At 42.7% G+C, this 9,541-nt stretch overlaps 1 long non-coding RNA gene across 4 annotated transcripts; it reads left to right on the top strand.

Moving 5' to 3' along the window:
* Positions 1–511: 511 nt before the first annotated feature.
* LOC125487683 lies at positions 512–9,311 on the top strand. Of its 4 annotated transcripts, none has more exons than XR_007266041.1 (4): positions 512–599; positions 796–846; positions 6,057–6,095; positions 9,018–9,311. It is a non-coding gene; the product is annotated as an uncharacterized LOC125487683 (long non-coding RNA). The 4 variants fall into 4 exon arrangements; XR_007266042.1 differs by having other exon boundaries at positions 8,910–9,311; XR_007266044.1 differs by lacking the exon at positions 796–846 and having other exon boundaries at positions 513–599.
* The last annotated feature ends 230 nt before the right edge of the window (positions 9,312–9,541 follow it).

Here is a 9,541-nt window from a genome sequence, read left to right as displayed (position 1 = left end):
AACGCCCTCCATTAAAATGTGCACATACACACACAAAATCCCTCTCTTCCCCCACCCCTCAAAAGTACCTCCTCACGGTCCCCCTTCTACCACCTCAAAATGCTCCCTCAGACCATCCCCACCCCCACCCAATCCTCCCCCCAATTTAGATAGCACTATGGGGGAGGGGGGATATATTTACACAGATAGACACTTACGCTGCCGGTAGCTGATGTGCTGAGCCATGGCCGGCGACAATCTGGTGTTGTTGGAGAGAGGGGTCGAGCACACTGTTGCCTCTGTGTGTGTGTATCTGTCACTGTTAGTGTCCCCCTCCTGCCCCTTTCGAAACCGCCGTGCCCTCTCCACCGAACCCGCTGGCGTTCCACGTCACCCGTCACCACGTCCCGCCTCCTCCCGCGCGCACCCCGTCCCCCATTGGTCGGCAGCCCTGCCCATCAAAGGCACGTCGCAGCAGGCACCGAGCTCGGTGGGTCGGCGCGCGTGCGCGTAGTGGTTCCCTTTCCCCCGTGCCCGTCCCACCCCCACCCGCCAACAGGCGACGGCTGCCCTCCCCCGCTTTCATCATCGGTGCCACGAAGTCAAGTCCAGGAGAGGAGGTAAGAGAGGGAATAATAAACAATACTTTACCTCATGATTTTTCATAAAACTTCCATTTGCCTCTTTTTTCCCCTTCCCCGACACAAGAGCTAAACGGGTTTTTTTTGAAAGAAGCAAAAGTTGGTCACTTAAAGGGGTTGTGACTGGATTTTTTTTCGTTTGGCCCCATTTGTGCAATTCTCTTTTTTTTTAAAGGGCGCATTTGTTTCCAATGAGAGCACTTTGAACTTAGCTTCATAATATGGGGTAAGTATTTGGAGAGGACTGCATTTCCATCAATTCCCACCTTACCCCCTTTCTTTCTTCCTCTTGTTTTCTTTGCCAAATGCAATTTTGTAGCAAACTGCCAGCTTGGTTTGGTTGGTCTCTCCTCAGGAGTTTGTGGATTTGAGTACCTTTGCTCCATGATTCCATGTACTTGGGAGAATGCTGCAGTGTCAGAGGTGCTGTTTTTCTGAACGTGACTTTAAATTAAGACACTGTTTGGACACTTCAAGTGGTAGTAAAAAAAAATCCTGTTGCCACAACTGGATGAAGAGGTAAAGCAGGGGGTGCCCCAGTCAAATATTTATGCCCAAGCTTTGTTATGGACCAGACCGAATTCCCTCAAAACATATCAAGGAGATCACCTAGACCTTAACTGTTATCTTATTTAAAGGCAAATGTAAGGTGCTGTGTTCCAATTAGTCAAATTACTCGGCTTTACACAGAGCACACTTTAGTCTTACACCACAGTTAAAATACAAACAAAAGGGAGAAGAATTGGCATAACTTTAACTCTATTGAAATATTTAACAAAAGAATATATTATTTAACCAATAATCATCAACTGTTCCAATATAGCGGCATTCCATAAACACCCTTGACAAAGGCAAATTCAGCAAAACAGATTGTCTCTCATGCTATCTCATCCAGGAGAAAGGAACACTGAATCAAACATGCTAGCCATTGAGAAAGAATTCAAACTTTTAGCTGCGGCAGAGAGAGTTGTATCTATCAGCTTCAAGCTCCAACTTCAACTGAAAGCAAAACTGAAGCCTTGGGTCTGCAAGAGCCTGACTCCACCCACTTATGTTTTTAGAAAAACACACAGGTAGCTCAAAGCTGTTTACTCACTGCTTCTGAAGCAGACGTTCTGTCTCCAGGGTGATAACACCATTCTGCAAAAGAAACAGCACAGAACAAATCCTTCTTAAAGGTACAGCACCATCATAACTAATATCATAAAAATGTCTAATCATTATTACAGTACTGTTTGCAGGGCTTGCTGTGCACGAATTGTCTCTCCTATTTATGGCATTACAGTGGAAGCTACAATAAAAAAACCGCACATAGAATCCCTACAGCATGAAATCAGGCTAATTGGCCCATCAAGTCCACACTGAACCTTCAAAGAGCATCTCAACCCCCACGACCAGTCCACCTAACCTGCACATCTTTGGACTGTGGGAAGAAACTAGAGCACCCAGAGTAAACCCACGCAGGGTGAATGCGCAAACTCCACACACAGTAACCCAGCGGCGGAATTGAACCTGGACCCCTGGCACTGTGAGGCAGCAGTGCTAATGACTAAGCCACCGTGCCGCCCTAGTCACCATGCTGCAACTCAAGATGATAAGTAGGAGCAGAAAGAGGCACTTCAGCCCATTGAGTCTGCACTGCTATTCAATGAGAATAAGGCTGATCTGATGATCCTCAGCCTCACTTTCCTGTCTTTTCCTCATAATCTTCAATTCCCTTACTGATTAAAAATCTGTCTATCTCATCCATGAATACATGTAAAGACCCTACCTCGATAGCTCTCTGTGGAATAGAATCCACAGATTCACACCCCTATGAAAGAAGAAATTCCTCATCATCTCTGTTTTAAGTGTACGACCCCTTATTCTGAGATTATGCTGTCTGGTCCTACACTGACCCACAAGGGGCCTCTCAGAATCTATCCTGTCAAGTCCCCCAAGAATCCTATATGTTTCACATTGTTCTATATTCCAACAAGTACAGGCCCAACCTACTCAACCTCTCCTCATAAGACAATCCCTCCATACTTGGTGTCAGCCTAGTGAACCTTCTCTGGACTGCTTCCAATGCCAGTAAAACTTTTCCTGGATAAGGAGACCAAAACTGTACACAGTACTCCAGTTTTGGTCTGACCAGTTCCTCGAGTCATTTTAGCAAAATTTTATACTCCATTCCCTTTGAAATAAAGACCAACATTCTGTTTGTATTTCCTATTAACTGCTGAAATTAGATACTAGAGTACTCTCAATTCTCTTTGTTTTCATAGCTTTCTTCAGTCTTTCTCTATTTAAGTAATATTCAGCTCCTTTTTTCTTCCTGCCAAATGCATAACGTCACATTTTCACACATTATACTCCATCTGCCAGGTTTTTGCCTACACATTTAAGCTGTCTATTTCCTTATGTATACTCTTTGTTTCATCCTCACCACTTGCCTTCCCACCTAATTTTGTGTCATCTGCAAACTTGGCTGATATATTTTCACTTTCTTCATCCAAGTCATTCGTATATACTATAAACAGTTGTCATTGACTGTAAAACATTCTGGAATATATAATAAATTTTGTATGTTTTACACTTCCTTCTTGATTTTTTTTTCTTGTGTTAAACATTTTCAGCGACGTTCTTGAGTAAATATTTAAAAAGAAAGAAAAACTCATTTCAACATTTCCCTACCACACCAGAACATGTTGCATGAAGGCATTAATGCCTTCATCAGTGATCCTTCATCCTACTTGAGGCCAGAAGTGGGGATGTTCACTGATTATTGCACAATGTTCAGCACCATTCATGATGCTTCAGACAATGAAGCAGTCCATGTCCAAATGCAGTGAGACCTGTACAATGTCCAGGTTTGGCCTGACAAGTGGCAAATAGCACTCGTGACAGACAATGACCACCTTCAATAAGAGACAATCTAACCACTGCCCCTTGACATTCAGTGCTGCTACTCCCACCTGAGATTGTTATTCAGCAACATTAGTAGCTTCATCTGATGGCCAAAGAAGAGGAACGAGTCAGTGAGGTGGTGTAATGGAGGCTGCCCCTTTTTTCTGCTTGAAGCACCCTCTATCATGTGCTTAATAGCAGCCAGAAGAGGGAATGATTTTTGCCGGAGTGGTGCCACCTGTATTGCACATTATAACCACAGGAGCTATTGCTGCAGAAGCAGAAACTCTGCAGGTTGTCCATTGTGTGAGATGCCAGCAAGTAGGTACCGACTGCCATTGGGTCACCCAGATCAAATTTGTATCCCTAGGTTACTTTTTCTCTTCTACCAAAGCAAACGTAAATAAACATGCAATCTCTGTCAGAGAAACCACTCTTGCCAGAATGTGACCACAAGAAAGAGAAATGCCGTTACCTTTGGCATTAGGGTCTCGTGAACAATTGAACAGAAACAGGGAAGGAAAGAATAAATCAGGCTTAGAGAGAGGTGCAGAAGTAGCCTCAAAATTCTGTCATAATCTTCCCACGGGGAAATCAAGTGAACCAAAAGACTGGAACAATCAGTAAAGACCACGATATCCATCACAATAGATAACAAATGGGCGGCATGGTGGCTCAGTGGTTAGCACTGCTGCCTCACAGCGCCAGGAACCCGGGTTCAATTCCACCCTCGGCGATTGTCTGTGTGGAGTTTGCACATTCTTCCTGTGTCTGCACGGGTTTCCTCCCACAGTCCAGAAATGTGCAGACTAGGTGTATTGGCCATGCTAAATTGCCCATAGTGTTCAGGGATGTGTAGATTAGGTGGGTTTTTGGGGGATGGGTCTGGGTGGATGCTCTGAGGGTTGGTTTGGGGCCAAAGGCCTGTTCTCACACTTTAGGGATTCTATGAATTAGTCTGTCCATCATTTGAATGTACAAATAAAACACATTTGGAAATTACATGGATGTCTACGTTATTCAAATTGAGTACTACTTTGGTTACGTGGATAGATTGGAGAACTTGGTCTCTTTTTGGAGAAGAGACAGGTGAGAGACAATCTAATAGAGTTGTTGAAAACCATGAGGGGCCTGATTAGAGTATATAGAGAAGGTGGAAGTGTCGAGAACAGGAGGGCACAGATTTGAAGTATTGGCAAAAGAAGCAGTGGAAACATGAGTAGAAACGTTTGCCATGCAAGCAAGGGGTTAGGTTGGAATGTGCTGCCTGCAACTTTGGGAAGGCAGGTTCAATCAAAATATCCAAGAGGGAACATTATTTGTAAAGCAAAAATGGGCAGGGGTATGGTGGGTTTGTTGGGGGGTACAAGGAGAGTACTATTAAGTGAATTGTTCTCTGGGAGAGCTGGTACAGACACAACAGGGTGAATGACCTCCTTCTACACTTTGACTATTGTGTGGCTGTAAAATTCCCTGCAAGCTGCCAGATGCTTTGCTGCTAAAACAATGCAGCTAGAGAAGCTTTAATTGGTGAATGGGTAGAAATCTGTCATAACAGTCTGTCATATAATGCCCGTGATAAAAATTTATAAAATATTATCATTTTGTATCAAGAATTCTAAAGTAGAGCAAAATGGTTTTTTGGTTTCAGTTCTGTGAAGGTGATTTGTTTTCTTTTAAAGGGGAGAAAGTTTTTTAATCAATTTGATCAAAATTTTGTTTTCAAGAAATCACGTAACTTAAACTAAGTATCTCATCAGGGGACCTGCTTGGGAAATGTGTTTACTGAGAGAAGAGAGTGGCACATGGCAAGGGCCCCATGTAGGTACCATTCAGGAGAAAAAATCCATATTAACAGAAAAACGATTTTGTCCCAACAGTCTCCAGGTTATCAGAACTGTAAGGAAGTCTGGAGTTCATAGATCATAGAATCCCTACAGTGTGGAAACAGCCCTTCAGCCAACAAGTCTACACTGAACGTCAGAGTATCCCACACATCCCTGAACACTATGGGCAATTTAGCATAGCCGATCCACCCAGCCTGCACATCTTTAGACTGTGGGAGGAAACCCACGCAGACACAGGGAGAATGTGCAAACTCCACACAGACAGCCACACAAGGGTGGAATCGAACCCAGGTCCCTGGCGCTGTGAGATAGCAGTGCTAACCACTGAGCCACCATGCCACAAGTTGTTTTGTCAATCAAAGTAGACAGGACTGGGAAAAGAACCCTGAACTCTTCTTCAAGTTCATTGAGAAAGGTCAGTGAGTTAGCCTGTGTCTTTGAGTCTTGAGGAGAGATGGAGAAAAAGTCATGTCTGCTGAATGTATAGAAAGTTGCTGAAAGGAAATTTTTGCAACTTCAGTTGAATAAGAAACTAACAAATGAGTGATATTTCAGTGGGGTTGAGTGTCTGTAAAGGATATAGCTGAGAAAAAAAGTGTTAAATGTTTTTGGTTTGTATGATCAGATAATGATTGTCTTACATATTGTTTGTGTTTTCCTTTTCTTCTATGTAATAAAAGTATTTCTTATTTATTGACAGGTTGAATATGTGAATATAATTCAGTGACAGGACACCAAGGTAACTAGATTATAAAAACAAAACCTATGGTCTATCAAGCCAGGTTGCACACTGGAATCTGATTTGTCGAGTACAACCTAGATCACAACACCCTGTTCATTCAATTTGCTCTGCTTGCCTTGCATCTATTAAGCGATCAAAAAGAGAATAACTAAAGTGTAGAAACCACCCAATGCAGCACAACATGAACATTCTCCCAGCCCACCAACATATCCTGTCATTCTATTTTTTTTCCCTTGTGTTTATACAGCTTCCCCTGGAATGCATCTACACTATTTGCATCAACTACTTACTGCAGTTTCAGTTTCTGTATTTGCAGTGTTCTGTGAACAAAACATTTCTCTCGGATTCCTGATCCTTATGGATGATCAGGATACCATCCATGATTTTGAGGCAGTGAATTCACCATCTTGGTTAAATTTCAGACAGCCCAGTGTGGGCGGCACGGTGACTAAGTGGTTAGCACTATTGCCCCATAGCGCTGTGGACCCAGGTTCGATTTCACCCTCTGGCATTGACTGTGTTGTGTTTGCACATTCTCAGTGGGTGCTCCAGTTTCCTCCCACTGCTTAAAGATGTGAAGGCTAGGTGGGTTGGCTGTGCTAAATTGCCCACAAGGTGCAGGCACGGTGGATTAATCATGGGAGATTCAAGGCTCCAGGGATAGCGTAAGGAGCTGGGTCTGGGTGTGATGCATTTTGGGTGGTCAGTTTGGACTCAATGGGCCAAATGGCCTTCTTCCATACTGTAGGAATTCTACCTAACTGTTTTTTTTTTAAAGAAAGCAAATATCAAATGGTTGAGCAAACAGCAAAGGGAAAAATCTTGTTGCCAAGGAAAAATAGGACATTTTTCAAGGTTGCAAGAGAGTTGCACAATTCCCAATGTTGATAAATCAGGGAAATTGGAAGACGTCTAAACCAAGGTGGGGAGAAGTAAAAGATTTTGATAATAAAAACTGAAAGTAGGTCAGCAGGTCGAACAACATCTAGTGAGTGAAGTTTGATGGCTTAGTCTGATGCAGGGTCATCAACCTGAAACATTAATTTAGTTTTTCTTTCTCTGTCTCTCACTCAATCTCTGCTCTGTAGCTCAGGCAGAATGTGTACACGTCCAGCATTTTCTGATTTTAGCTCAGATTTTCAGCATCTGCAAAATTTCATTTCAGGCTTTAACATGGGGGTTATAAAAACTGAGCAGGAGTGGGGGAAAAACGTCTAAATGTCCATTTCTGATCTTGCCATATTATGCTGCACAAAATTGACAGATTAAAGAGCAACACAATCTTTTGCGATATCCTTAATTTGTCTTTTTTTCTCAGTACCCCTGAAACTAGTATGAAGCATCTGAAGAAGAGTCATGCTGGACTTGAACCATTAACTCTGTTTCTCTCTCCACAAATGTTCAGGGTTTCTCCAGCACTTTCAGTTTTAATTATTGATTCACTAATGTCCTCCACAAAGGAAATCTGCTATCCTTACTCAATCATCAAAGGTACACATTAGGCGAGGCAGCAGATTGAGACATGTGTGATTGTCACCAAAAACAGTTCAAGGATTTACTGTAACTTGGGTAAAAGCAAATGAGTATACCCTTCATTTTTCATGAACTAGCAATAGCTCATTCTCCCTACCTCTCTGAATCAACAGGTCATTTGTTTAAGACCCACTCTAGAGACTAAAGTGCATAGTACAGGCTGACTCACTGTTGTAGTGCCAGCACTGCCTTGAGGGAATGCAGCACTTTTATTAGAGATCAGATGAGACAACAGACCGAAGGCCATGTCCATCCTCTCAGATTGGTGCCCATGGCCACGATTTTGAAGAGGTGTACATATTTTCCTGGTCACTTGGCTTATAATAATCTGTCCAATTACAAAGTAAAATGTTTTACTATTGCAATGCTGCTTGATGAATCTTGCCGTACTCAGGTTGGCTGCCCTGGTCCCTGCATTAGTACAGTGATTATACTTTAAAAACACTTCATTGGCTATGAAGCAATTTCAGACCTGCCCAGGTGGAGAAAGACAGTAGAGACATCCAAATCTTCCTTTTTATACAGCACATTGCACTTTAGGATCTCAAAGTGTTAAACTGGAACAATCCTGCAAATTCCTACCTCTACTGATAAGCAGGTTCTTCTATCAATCTACTCCAAGGGATTCAGTGGCCCAGGGCCAAATACCCATTGAGGATTAGAGATAGTAAGAACTGCTAATGCTGGAGTCAGAGGTAACACAGTGCGGAGCTGGAGGAATACAGCAGGCCAAGCAGCATCAGAGGAGCAGGAAAGTTGGCATTTCTTCTTCAGAAAAATAAGGGCCCCAACCCGAAACGTCAACTTTCCTGGTCCTCTGATGCTGCCTGGCCTGCTGTGTTCCTCCAGCTCTATGCTGTGTTATCGCTATACCCATTGAGGATTCCCTCCTAGGAGTTTCTCTGGTTTCCCCAGGTAACAGCAGTGTTGGTGTGTACACAGTTGCTGTACTGAAGATCTGAATTAAGGTGCTGCAGCTGTTTTGGCTCCATATTATTGTTGGCGAGCGCTGTGGAGAATTAAAACAATTTCAACCTTTACAAACATTGTGTTTTTTTAAAAAATAGCCTGTATTTGCTCTATGGCGAAGGCCCTTTGAAGCTCAGAATTAACTATGTTTTGGGAAAGGAATTTATAACCCAAATTGCTTGCTTGGAATGATGCCGAAGTATTGAAAATGACCTAAGTTGCTATGGAAGTTAAGAATTAGCTAAAGTAAAAGCAAATGGACAACCAGTTTTTGATATTGAGTTATAGCTGCCATTCTGCTCGACACAGGACAGTTGCAGAAAGAAAGGCATTCACACCTAATTTCTTGACAGCAGAGGGAAAGCAATGTTTCTTGTGGTGGATGGCTTTACCAGAGCTGACTAGACCAATTAACAGTTTATTCAAGGGGTCGGACAAAAGATGCTCTGGAAATCTGTGCCATCAGGACTGAGTTGACTAGTGGGAAAAGGTTGTTTTGAAGTGCGCCTTGCTGACGATAACCACATCTGGAAACTCGGACAGAATGAAGCAGTAGGGGAAGACCCTTTTAAAGATTTGACTCAGGTGGCTGAAGGTGGTGAGCCACTGCCAGAGTTCTTGGAGAAAGTTTGGGACTGTCCTTGATGCTGCATGCCTGCCCATTAGCAATTTTTGTATCAGTTTAAAGTAAAATGTACTTTTGTGTTTGAAGCATCCTTTATCTATTAATTAACATTTTGAATTGTGTTAATTTTGGTTTGTTTGCTTATTGCAGTAAAGATTCTAAAAAGTAAAACCTTGTTCATCGGTTACCTCTGTTACATCATTTCGGAAATTCATTTTTTGAAAAGGTTATTGGTCCAAACAGGGATCGTAACACTATCTGGTCCAAAAGACATGTTGAATGGACTGAATAGCAGCAGCAGAGGGCGGTAGAGCCC

This window comes from Rhincodon typus, chromosome 43 (assembly GCF_021869965.1).
Source record: "Rhincodon typus isolate 14 chromosome 43, sRhiTyp1.1, whole genome shotgun sequence".
Lineage (NCBI taxonomy): Eukaryota > Metazoa > Chordata > Chondrichthyes > Orectolobiformes > Rhincodontidae > Rhincodon > Rhincodon typus.
The sequence above is the reverse complement of the archived record's forward strand: the minus strand, read 5'-3'. Positions and strand labels throughout refer to the sequence as shown.